The sequence below is a fragment of the Eleutherodactylus coqui genome, chromosome 1, assembly GCF_035609145.1.
Source record: "Eleutherodactylus coqui strain aEleCoq1 chromosome 1, aEleCoq1.hap1, whole genome shotgun sequence".
Taxonomy (NCBI): Eukaryota; Metazoa; Chordata; class Amphibia; order Anura; family Eleutherodactylidae; genus Eleutherodactylus; species Eleutherodactylus coqui.
Window position 1 is genome coordinate 484,931,770 of NC_089837.1, and position 13,353 is coordinate 484,945,122.

Here is a 13,353-nt window from a genome sequence, read left to right on the forward strand (position 1 = left end):
CAGACTGATCAGTGTCTGTGTGGCTCACTTGGCTCCTGCTAGACTGACTTGCACCCCCCTTGCAAACACACATATATATATATACACACACACACACACACACACACACACACACACACACACGACATAGTCACATGGCACACAAAGTGATACATTTTCCAGACATAAACCAGACATTAACCCTTTCAATCCAGCAGAGGTGCAATACACATAATTCTGATGCATACTACACATAAGACAATGGCACTAGACAGACATATAACATTATGAAGGGGTCCCACTAATTCTGAGCCACTACACACTGGCCACTACATGGGAGTTAAAGCATCAATTTCCGCTCCTGTCCCCTGTGTTTTGTGGTGCTGACAATGGACACCCGATTAGGTGATAGGCCAGGTTCCTGAGTGGTGGACCCCAGACATATACTATTAATGACTTACGGTGAGGAAAGGTCATCAATAGTATTTCGCTGGAAGACCCCTTTAAATGTGAATCCAGTAAAATAAATTGAAATTCAGCTTTTGATCAGAGTTATGCATGCCGCCAGATTTTACCTGAATCTGAACAGAAACATTCATGATTGCCAACAGTCCTGATTTTTGACTGCAGAGGTGAGAAGTTTATGCTAATTTTGATTTTAAAAGTGGCTTTCTGGGAGATTTGTGGGCATTGCCATTTTGGAGTGTGACTAGATGTACTCAATGTGGGATTGAAATGTTGGTAAGTATGCACCATTTGGGGGTGGTCTTCTGTATTGTAGCTTTTATAGCTGAAACCTCAGCTGGCCATGATACCCAAGAAGCTCTGTGAGGAGCTTCATGAGTTATTGTACAGGAAATAATCCTATTGTCAAACAGTCCTGCTCTAACAGAATTCATCAATTTTCCCCAAGCAACCTCTAAGCTAGCCATCCATGTAAGATAAGAGAATAATCACATGTGTAGGGGCCTTCCAACTGTCCACCGATGGCAGATGTCGGTGAAAGAGGGATCGGCATGTTGAGTTTCAGCATTCCCGATCCTTTGCTCCCATGGGAGGTAAGTCGCTGCCAGAGATATATCACAGTGGTTCATATTCCTCTTCCAACTGAAATTAAAATTCATGCGTGAGCAAGCCGGGCTTCTATGTCTATTGTTTAGTACGAAGAGGTAACTGGCAGCCAAACCAACAGTTTTTTTTGCCAACGGCTATCTCAAGCGCATCAGCAGTAAAGAGAAAAAAAAAAGAAACAGCGCCCAGAGAAGGTACCAATGTTGAAAGAACTTAGTTGGCTTTGGGGGCAAGAGACCAGCCTGAACTACCCTCCTCTATGAAGGCCACAAGTAGTCAAGGAGACAGCAATGATATATTCCATGCTCCATAAAATCAACTCCATATCAACGCATTTCAGAAGTCAAAGGAGTGCCCTCTTTAGCAAACACACTATATACAATAAGGGAAGAGAGCAGCTATTTGTATACATGTCAGTCAGTTCCTGTCAGTAGGAACACACATACCGCCAACTGGAAGCAGCGTGCGTTCCACCGCATGGAAATGCTGTGTACCACTTATCTGATCCGCGTACTACCTTCAGGATACAGTAGTAAGCAAGGTGGAGTGCAATTTAACAGCGCACCCAAATAATAAATACAATACAAATTGGGTGTATAATCATAAAAAATACTGTACATTCATTGAAACGGAAAGAGTGTTACTAAGAAAAAGAAAGGAGGAGGAAGGGGTAATGCCAAAAACATTAAAAATACTTGATGAGCATGCTAATGTTTGCCTCTAAAGACTCAATATACAGGGTATCTCGAAACCCATATAGCATGAAAACTGTTTAGCAAATGGCGATTGTTAAGGTTGTGCATCTGGGACCTGTGGTTCTACAGAGTTCTTTGTGCACACCTTAACAGGTAGGGGTAATTGAGCTGGCTTTATGTATCACTGTTAATCCCACTCAGAGCTGGTGTTTGTATGCTAGTCTGTAGTGTCCCTCTCTCCTCCCCTGAAGACGGTCTGGACACCTGCTGTCACTCCCCTCTTCATGGTTTCTGGTGTGTATAAGCCCGCAGGTTTTTCCCTATGCCTGGACAGGTGCGGCCCCCAGACGTCTGATGCCCTATGTGTGTGTCAGATGGGTGATGCCTGACACTGTTCCCTATATCAGCACGGTGGCTGACTCTCTATCCCCTTGGTGTGAGGATACTTAGACTGGCTATGGTTTACCATCTGTATGCATGTGAGCTCTGGGTGGGGTTCCTGTTATATGTTATATGCACAACCATGTGTGTTGGTGTGAACAGTGACGTGTGGTATGTCTTTCAAGAAAATGTGCCACAGCGGCACTTCCAATAAAGCCACAATCAGGGGGAGGTAAAAGCCGCTATGCAAAGCTCCAAAGTTGGACCTGACTCCTAGGTCCACATATAGATACAACACGGAAAATGAAGGAAGAGCAGCATAGCCGGGTCTATTAGCAAAAAAGCTGCATCTGTCTTGATGCTCCTTTATTCACTCCAGAGACAAAATGTACAACTTTTCAACCCCAGCCGGGTCTTCGTCAAGCTAAAGCTACATAAGACAACACCCACATTAAATAAGAAAAATAGACCAATCATCATAATTAAAATATTTCCTTCTACAGCCGATGCCCTTACTTACTCCTCAGATGTGTCAGTTGTAGAGCAGGGGATGGCGAGGTGCATACAGCGTGTGTGGTATGTCTGTGCAAGCGGCCAGACATGTGCTTTATGTGCAGTCCTGTTCTGTGTTCACTGTGTGTGTGTGTGTAACAGTGTTGTGTCCTACATGTGTTTTGTACACATCTCCAGGTTCCTGATCAAGGATAGCTAGGTCCCAGATGAAGACAGTGGGGCCGACCTTTTTGGGACGAGCACCCCGCTTTTAGCCAGGGGTTCCCCACTTTTCCTGATTAGAAAGGGACAGGGGTCCTTCCATCCTGGAGAGGTGTAGTTTGTCAGTGCAAATGCTATATGAGTGTTTGCAGTTTTAAATGGACATAATCACACCATACAACAAACACATGATGACTAACTTCACATTCAATGTGAGGGGCCTAAATAAACCGGCCAAAAGGGGACAAATTTTAGACTATCTACACAAACAACACATAATGATAGTATTATTGCAATAAACACACTTCCAAGCAGGGAACGTCCCCAGATGCAAGCATCACCATTACACGACCTGGTTTCACTGTCCCCACCCGCAAAAAAAGGCGGGAGGAACATCTATTGCCATCCACAGAAATTTCCCACACAAACTCCTCTCCTCAGAGATCGACCCCGAAGGACGTTTTCTATTCATAAAAATACAGCTGGGTACGGAGGTCTTCACAATCGCTAATGTTTATTTCCCAAATCAGGCGCAGGTTCACTTTGGGATCCGGATGCTGGGGGCCCTGGCGTCCTTTGCTGACGGGTCTTCTATAATCCTGGGAGGTGACCTTAACTTGGGACTGAATCCTGGCCTCGACTCATCGGAGGGTAAGTCCGCCATATCACACACAGGAACGCGCAGACTAGTGAGAGAGTTGACAAATCTTCGGTTAGTAGACATGTGGCGCGTACTACATCCCAAGGTCAGGGACTACAGTTACCACTCCTCAGCACATAACAGTTATCACCGCATAGACTACCTATTCCTCTCACATAGACTTTTAGATAGGGGCCCAGGGTGCTCAATAGGGGCGTTTTTGTGGTCGGACCATGCTCCGGTCTGGGGGTCTCTAGAGTAGGGTCGGAAGGACAACACAATTAGCAACTGGAGGCTCAACGATAATTTGCTGGACAGGGCTTGTCTGCAGGAGATCCAGTTGGCGATAGAGCAGTTTAAAACCAATCACCAACTGGACGATACCCCAGCCCCAATTAAATGGGAGGCTCTTAAATGTTTGCTACGGGGTATTTTTATATCCCACGGGGCACGCTTGAAAAAAGAAAGAAGTAGTACACTTAAGGGCCTGCTTGCTAGACTTCGGACCAGGGGGCGGCGGAGATATCAGATATCCGCAGCCAAATCCTGCTCTTGCTGGATCAAACCTCGCTATGTCAAAGAGATAAAGCAAAGGGCAGCTTCTATGAATACGGGAACAAGTGCAGTAGAGGGCTAGCTAGGGCTCTTAACCCGAGATCCCCACAGACATACGTATTTTCCATCCAGTCACAAAAAGGGGTGCAGGTACATACTAACACAGAAATCCTAGACAGTTTCCATTCTTTCTATCATAAACTATATAACCTGCAGATAGATCGCACAGGAAGCCCGGAAGAAATAATAAGGGGCCAGGACGCCTATCTACTACAAAACTGCCCCAAAACCGTCCCTGAAACCAAGAGCCGCTCACTAGAGGAGGACTTGAGGAACTTACCGATGGCATTCGGGCCCTCAAGGTGGGAAAGAGCCCTGGACCCGACGGCTTCACCCCACGTTTCTTTAAGATCTGCGGGGAAGCGCTGGCCCCCATAATGTTAGATGCCCTTAACGCCATATCGCACGAATGTTCGTTCCCACCGCAGGCCCTACAGGCCATTATAACGGTCATCCCTAAACCAGGAAAGGACCCCTCTGCCTGTGGTAGCTACAGGCCCATATCATTGCTAAACATAGACACCAAAATCTATTCAGGGATGTTGGCGGCTCGTCTGAGACCGCTTGTCCCCTCGCTGATAGACAGGGACCAGGTGGGATTCGTCCCCGGAAGGGAGGCAGGGGACAACACAATTAGAACATTGGCTATTGTATCAAGGGCGTATCGCTCGGGAGACCCACTGTGCCTGCTATCCGTGGACACTGAGAAAGCTTTTGATAGAGTGGATTGGAGGTTTCTAGAGGCGACTCTGCGGATGGTAGGTATAGGCCTACGCTTTTTGAGTAAGGTGCTAGCCCTCTATCATAGCCCTACCGCTAGGGTACGGGTCAATGGACAACTTTCTCAGCCAATAAGTATTAACAATGGCACCAGCCAAGGTTGTCCCCTGTCTCCCTTCCTTTACATACTGGTGATGGAGACACTAGCAAGCGCCTTAAAAGCCAATTGTAGCGTACAGGGGGTCAGGGTGGGCCAGACAGAACACAAGGTTGCTCTGTACGCAGACGACCTGCTGATTTACGTCACCAACCCCAGAATAGCACTCCCTTGCATCCTAAAGGAGTTTGAGATGTTTGGTGGAGTCTCTAACTTCAAAGTAAACCTTAATAAATCCGAAATATTAAACATAACCTTACCCAGAGGAGAGAAAGAATCCCTACAACTAGCATTTCCCTTCGCATGGAGAGAGGAAGGGATAAGATACCTAGGAACAGTCATAACAGCAGAACCCGATAAACTTTTTGAAAAAAACTATGCCCCGCTGCTTACAGCCCTTGAAAAAGACTTGGATAGATGGAGGTCTCTGCCGCTGTCCTGGTTCGGAAGAATGAATACAATCAAAATGAACTCCCTCCCCAAATTCCTGTACGCCTTTCAGACAGTCCCTATAAAATTAACAGGCGTCTTTTTGGCTCGGATCTGGCGGTTAGTCATGAGATTTATCTGGGGTAACCACAGGCCCAGGCGTAGATGGAGGGCCCTATCAGGCCCGAAGGCAAGTGGAGGAATGGGAGTTCCCAATTTTTCACTCTATCACAGGGCACCCTTAACCAAATGTGTGCTAGACTTGTTCCATGGTAAGGACCAGAAAAGATGGGTGGAGGCGGAGCAGGACTCGGCGCTCTTTGGGGGGCGAGCGTGCATTTGGATCCCCGGGAAAGATAGACACAAAGACTTGGGATTCTTGCCTTTTATTGAAAACCTACTCAGTGCCTGGATTGGCCCAGCCATCAAGTCCGAGCTGATTACATCCCCGGGCCCACTCACCCCACTAGTAGGTAACCCGAAACTACCGGCTTTCCTAAAGGGCACACCCCTGACGACTGTGATGGCAGACCCAGTCCCCAGGATTAGGGACATTCTGACGGACACAGGACTAAAGAGCCTGCAGGAGGTACTAGAGGGAAGGGGTTCCCCAGCCGGAGCATGGTTCCAATACCTACAGCTATGCCACTATGTTAAGTCTATGGGCCGCCCACAACAACTGAGGAGACCAATCACGGCTTTTGAAAAGATATGTATGTCTAAACCAGAGACCCCACAAACTATCTCCTCGCTATATAGCTCACTTCTAGAGAAGGACACATCAGGCGGAAATAGGACCCTAGAACTGACATGGGAGAGAGAACTAGGAATAGATTTTCAGGCGGAATCCTGGGAAAAGGCTTATGTAATGACCCATAAGTTAAGCGTCTCCAGCAGATTACAGGAGCTTAATTACAAGATCCTGACCCGATGGTACAGGACTCCGGCGGGACTGGCCAGAATATACCCCCAGTACTCAGATCTCTGTTGGAGGTGTCTCAGCGAATGGGGGACCTTTGTCCATCTATGGTGGTCATGCGCACAGATCCAACCACTGTGGCGTGAGGTGGAAGCCCTATACACAGTTGTTTGCAGGGGGCCGCTTAACCTTACCCCTGAGGTGGCACTCTTATCCATGATCACAGGGTCAGTGTCACGAGCAAAGAGTTCCTTGCTGTGCTTTTTTCTACTGGCAATGAGACAGATCATTCCCAGGAGGTGGAAATCAGCAACCCCCCCATCACGATTGATGTGGCTGGAAGCTATGGATAATCTGAAGCAAATGGAGGAACTCTGTGCCAAAGACGAACTGAGGTACGGTAAATTTTACAACACCTGGGTGGTATGGTTACAGTTTCAAGCCTCACCTAGACTGGACACGTGGTTGTGTGGTGGCATTGCCGCTCTCTAACGCTTCAGAACACCCTAAAGCGTAAACGACGAACCTTGCATTGTTGAATAATCTATACATAGGTGGTTATTGACCGGACAGGCATCTTCATCTTCATCCTATTCTCTTTTCTCCCTTTCTCTCCTCTTTTCTTTATCTCTCTTCTTCTACTTTCCCCCTCTCATATTTCTCCCAACTCCCTAACCCTTTAGACTCCACTTTGCTCTCTTCCCCTTCCTCCCCTCCAGGGTTTTCCCGCTCTTGCTGCGGGGCCCTGAAGACCCCTATACCCCTCCAGTCCCACAGACTAGAGACTTATAGCAACTTACAACAGGGGACTATTGCCCATTCCGTTGCGTTATATTATAGTTTTATCTTTCATTAATAAATAAAAATGGCTGGGACAATGGGTGCCGGTGGAATTAGCAGGGAGTAGAAACTGTGGTTAGGTTTTGATTGATGAACAACAAACCCTGCAATGATACTTTATACTTTATTGTTATGTCCGTTCCAGCTAATAAAATACTTTTTGAATCATAAATGGACATAATCTTGCGTCCGTACTGAGGCAAGGCGCTTAAGTGCGCCCAGCGGACGTAATAGTGATCCAATTTTGTATACAAGCTGCGAAGAAGGGGGGAACCTCTTAGGCCATGTCACCAACATGACAGACATTTTGAATGCCGCCATCTTCCAATGGGAAGGTAGGGGTGGTTCAGCGAGAAATCCAGGTTTAGATTGGGAAATGATGATGGCCATGGAGACCTAGGGGTAAGCGCCTCAATCCTGCCTTTGCTGTGGAGGGGCACACTGCTGCTGTGATGGTCAGGGGGGCCTTTCAATAAGATAGTCGGTCACCCCTAGTAGTGGTACAAGGGAAAATGACAGCTCAGCTGTATATTTAGGACATCCTACAGCCACATGTGTTCCTCTCATGGCAGGGCTTCTAAGAGGCATATTCCAGCAGGATAATAATCGGCCACACACAGAAGGGGGTCTCAGGAATGTCTCCACAACATTGCAACACTTCCGTGGCTGCCCGGTTGCTAGATTTATTGCTAATAGAACATGTATGAGACCATTTGGGATGCAAACTTCCACAGCCTATGAGTTTGCATGATCTAGAGGCTCAGTTACAGCAAATGTGGAGCGATATACCGTAGGATACCATACGGAACTTGTATGCCTCCATTCTTACCCGTATCACATCTTGCATCCAAGCTAATGGTGGCCCAACAGGGTATTAGAGCCTTCATGTCTGTCGATATCACATCTTGTATCCAAGCTAGAGGCGGTCCAACAGGGTTTCAGAGCCTCCATGCCCGCCCATATCACATCTTGCATACAGGCTACAGATGGCCCAATAGGGTTCTAGAGCATCCATGCTTTCCCGTATCACATCTTGTATCCAAGCTAAACATGGTACAACAGGGTACTGGAGCCCCTATGCCCGCCCGTATCACATCTTGTATCCAAGCTAGAGGTGGCACAATAGGGTTCCAGAGCCTTCATGGCCGCTTGTATCATATCTTGCATCCATGTTAGAGGTGGCCCAACAGGGTACTAGAGCCTCCATGCCACACATATCACATTTTGTATCTGAGTTAGAGGTGGCCCAACAGGGTTCCAGAGCCTCCATGCCCGCCAGTAGCACATTTTGCATCCAGGCTAGAGGTGGCCCAATAGGGTTCTAGAGTATCCATGCCTGCCAATATCACATCTTGTATCTAAGCTAGAGGCGGCCCAGCAGGGTTCCAGAGCCTTCATGCCCGCCCGTATCACATATGGCATCCAAGCTACAACAGGGTAGTGGAGCCTCTATGCCCGCCCGTATCACATCTTGTATCCAAGCTAGAGGCGGTACAACAGGGTACTAGAGCCTCCATGCCTTCCAGTATCACATCTTGTATCCAAGCTAGAGGTTGCCCAACAGGGTACTAGAGCCTCCATGCCAAGCCGTATCACATCTTGTATCCAAGCTAGAAGCGGTACAACAGGGTACTAGAGCCTCCATGCCTGCCTATATCACATCTTGTATCCAAGCTAGAAGCGGTACAACAGGGTACTAGAGCCTCCATGCCTGCCTATATCACCTCTTGTATCCAAGCCAGAAGCGGTACAACAGGGTACTAGAGCCCCCATGCCTGCTCGTATCACATCTTGCATCCAAGCTAGAAGCGGTACAACAGGGTACTAGAGCCTCCATGCCTGCCCGTATCACATCTTGCATCCAAACTAGAGGGGGTACAACAGGGTACTAGAGCCTCCATGCCTACTCGTATCACATCTTGCATCCAAGCTAGAGGCGGTACAACAGGGTACTAGAGCCTCCATGTCCATCCGTATCCCATCTTGTATCCAAGCTAGAGGCGGTACAACAGGGTACTAGAGCCACCATGCCTGCCTGTATCACATCTTGTATCCAAGCTAGAGGAGGTACAACAGGGTACCAGAGCCTCCACACCAGCCCGTATCACATCTTGTATCCAAGCTAGAGGTGGTACAACAAGGTACTAGAGCCTCTATGCCCACCTGTATCACATCTTGCATCCAAGCTAGACGCAGTCCAACAGGGTACTAGAGATCCATGCCCATCCGTATCACATCTTGCATCCAAGCTAGAGGCGGTACAACAGGGTACTAGAGTCTACCTTCAAGTGTTCCGTTTTCTGCAATAAATAATCCTTTTGCTCTGATATTGTCATCCCTTATATCAATGTTAGAATCAAACATAGAAAGTTTAATTTCATTCCAACAACTTCTATGGGAGGGATTTTTTTCTTTCAATATATTTTATTGATTTTACAGTATATATATAACTTTACAATGTCAAGAACTGATAGAGTCGTGAATTCCACTTCTCATCTTGTTGTTGTAACCATTAAAAGAGAACTTATGAAAACCACTAAGATATAATTGTTACATTTTATTACTTGACAGACAAGGGCAGGGGGAAGGGTAGGATATGGGGGTTGGGGTCAAGGGGAGGGGGCAGGGGGGAGTGCTCCAGGTTGGACCCCCTGGTTAGCTTTACCACTTATGGTGTGGGCCATCACTCATAGTTGCCATTCTGCAGCCACCTAGTGAATGACTGTGAGTTGCGTGCGCTTATCCAAACCGCCCAGGTGCGATGAAAGCTCTCGTGTCTAGTTATGTCGTCCTGCGTCCTCAGTTTCTCTAGTCGCTCGATTTCGTCCATCGCCCCCACCCACGCACATCTAGGAATTTCGATGTCCTGTTTCCAAAATCTGGGAATTACTTGTCTTGTGGCCATAATGAAAAATTTCAACAGGCCTTTTTTAAATGAGTGGGTGCCGGGTGGGGGGATGGACAATAGTGCCGCCTCCGGCGTCAGGGACAATGGTTCCCTGCTCACCTTCTCGTACAGCTTCTCTATATCTTTCCATATGGGTGTAATCATGGGACACTCCCACCATATGTGTAGCATCGAACCCACTCCCCCATTACACCGCCAGCAAGTGTCTGGCATCGCTGGAAAGAGAGAGTGGAGTCTTTCCGGTGTCATGTACCACCTTGATAAGATTTTAAAATTCAATTCTTGCAACCTACTAGACACCGACATCTTGTGGGTGTATTGGAATGCCTTGTTCCAGAGCTCTCCGGGGATGGATCGACCCAGTGCCTCCTCCCAAGCGGTAATCCACCTGGGGGTGTGGTCACCTACTCGCTCTTCTAGTATTTGACTATATAATAATGACACAGTATGTCTAGGTGCCTCTTCCATGACACACAGTTTCTCGAAGGGTGTGAGGTCCAGGTTCCACCCTCTTTCAGGTCTTATCTTCCCCAAGTAGCTGCGAACCTGCAAATATTGCATCCATGAGCCCGGGGGAGTCCCCCCATTCCCCTGTAAGCTCGCCATGTCGCGGAGGCCCTGAGCATCCAGTACCTCCCCCACCCTTGCTTCCGCTCCACAGGGCAAGAATCCCAGACTACGAGTGTCCAGGGTTGCCGGGATCTGTGGATTTCCTACTAATGGGGTGAGGGCACCCGGGATGGATGTCCGGCATCCCCCCCTCCATGCCCCCAGGAGAGTGACCATCAGGGCCGAGGTCTCCACTTTTCCCCCCTTGACCCCTTTCGGAATCCAGAATGCCCCTCTTGGTAAGAGGGTATTGTTCTCTTCTTCTATTTGCACCCATAATTTATCTGACCTGTGGTGGTATAAATCTAATATTAGGGTACCGATTGTGGCTTTATGGTAGAGATGTATGTCAGGGAGACCTACCCCCCCTTTGGACTTTGGTTTGGTTAGGCTTTTGTAACTAAGCCTTTTAGATCCTCCCCTCCATATGAAACGAAGTATATGACTTCTCAATCTGTCAAAGAAGATTTTCGGGGGGGTTGCATGGTGCGGTTTGGAATACATATAGGAGCCGTGGAAGGACATCCATTTTGACTGCATTCATCCTACCGAACCATGACAGTGACCCTCCTGCCCATCCCTCTAGATCTCTTTTCAGAGTTGATAACAGGGGCTTGTAATTTAATTCGTATATTTGAGTTGGATCGGGTGGGATCTGGATCCCTAAATACTTGATTGAGTCTCTTCCCCAATGGAACGGGAGAGCTGTGGCTATGTTCCTGGCTTCTTGTTGTGGGATCGTAATATTCAGAACTACCGACTTTTGAACATTTACTTTGTAGTTGCTGAGCTTACCAAAGGTGGCAAACTCTTGCATAATATTGGGGAAGCCTATGCGGGGTTCGGTAACATACAGCAGGAGATCGTCCGCATATAGTGATAGTTTATGTTCCTCCTTTCCGCTCTGTATTCCGCGTATTGATGGATTATTCCTGATGGCGTTTGCAAGTGCCTCCATAACCAGAATATATAGGGTGGGGGATAGAGGACACCCCTGTCGCGTGCCATTCCCGACCTCAAATGGGGCTGACAGCTTACCGTTGACCCTGACCTGTGCCGAGGGGCGATGGTAAAGGGCCATTATCCATGCTATTGCTCTGGTGTCCCCTCCTTTCTAGCCCGATCGATCAGGACCAGGGTCTTTACGGAGTTATCTCTTGCTTCTCTCCCCAAGACGAAACCCACTTGGTCCCCGTGAATAATCCGGGGGACTGTAGGATTCAATCTATTAGCTATCATTTTGGAAAAAATTTTTAAATCGCAGTTGATGAGTGAGATTGGTCGGTAGCTGCCGCACGACAGGGGGTCCTTTCCTGGTTTGGGTATCAGAACTATATGTGCCTGGAGGGCCTGGGGTGGGAAGGGACATCCCCCCGATACCTCGTTAAATGCTTGGAGCATCATGTCTATAATCAGGTCTCCGTATATTTTATAGAATCTCGGGGGGAACCCGTCCGGGCCCGGGCTCTTCCCTACTTTAATTTCTGAGAGTACCCGCCTGAACTCCTCTGATTCAAAATCTCTTTCTAGTCCCTCGGATCCCTCCGGTGGGAGGGACCCGGGGGCGTAGAGCTCCAGATATTCCGCTATTTTTTGCGTGTGCTGATATTCTGTCTCGGCCCCCGGCTCGCGTATGTTATATAATTTGGAGTAAAATAGTCTAAATTGCTCCAATATTTCCTGTGGGGAGTGAACCCGCCCGCCCCCTGAGGAGTTAATAGAGTGTATGTGCGGGTGGGTCGCCCTTGGGTGTAATGCTCTGGCGAGCCAGCTGCCGCTCTTATCACCATATTCATAGTATCCGGCTTTCAATTTGTCTCTTCTGCAGAGAGCTTTTTGGTCCAAGATATCTAGTATTTTATGCCGGAGTTCCGATATCTCCGCTTGGAGGATAGTGGAAGAGGCTGCTTTATTGGAGGTTTCTTTTGAGTTGAGTTCTTTTATTAATTGGGTGAGGCGCGCGGTATGGTCTTTTTTGATCCTCGCACTGTGTGAGATGAAAACTCCTCTCAACACACATTTAAGAGTTTCCCATTTTATTGGGGCGCTGGTGGGGTCTGACTCGTGATCTTTTTTAAAGTTTTCTATCGTCTTCTTAATGTCGTGCAGGCATGCGGTGTCCTTGAGTAAGTTCTCATTAAGACGCCATGTACGTGTTCCCCCCGTGTTGTCCCCCGAGCCCAGGGATGCATATATCGGAGAGTGGTCGGACCATAGAAATATGTCCATAGAGCACCTAGGGGCCCCGTCGAGCAAACCATGTGAAATGAATACATAGTCAATCCTACTATACGAGTTGTGCGCTGTGGAGTGAAAACTATAATCTTGCTTACCCGGATGGAGGATGCGCCATAGGTCGATCAAGTCCATACTCACGAGTGTCTTTTGTACCTTGCGGATAGCAGCTTTGGATAGTGCTGAACGTCCCGTGGAGGAATCCAGTCGGGGCTCCATGCACATGTTGAAGTCTCCTCCTAACACGATCGGAGTCCCCTCTGCAAAGTCTGAGAGTCCCCGGAGAGCTCTGGAGGCGAACCCCACCTGTCCTTGGTTGGGAAAATACATATTGGCAATTGTGAAAATTTTGTTAGCAATAAGTATCTTTATGAATATGTACCGTCCGTCTTCATCTGACTTCTGTGCCAGCACCTCTGGGGCCAATGACTTGTGCAGGGC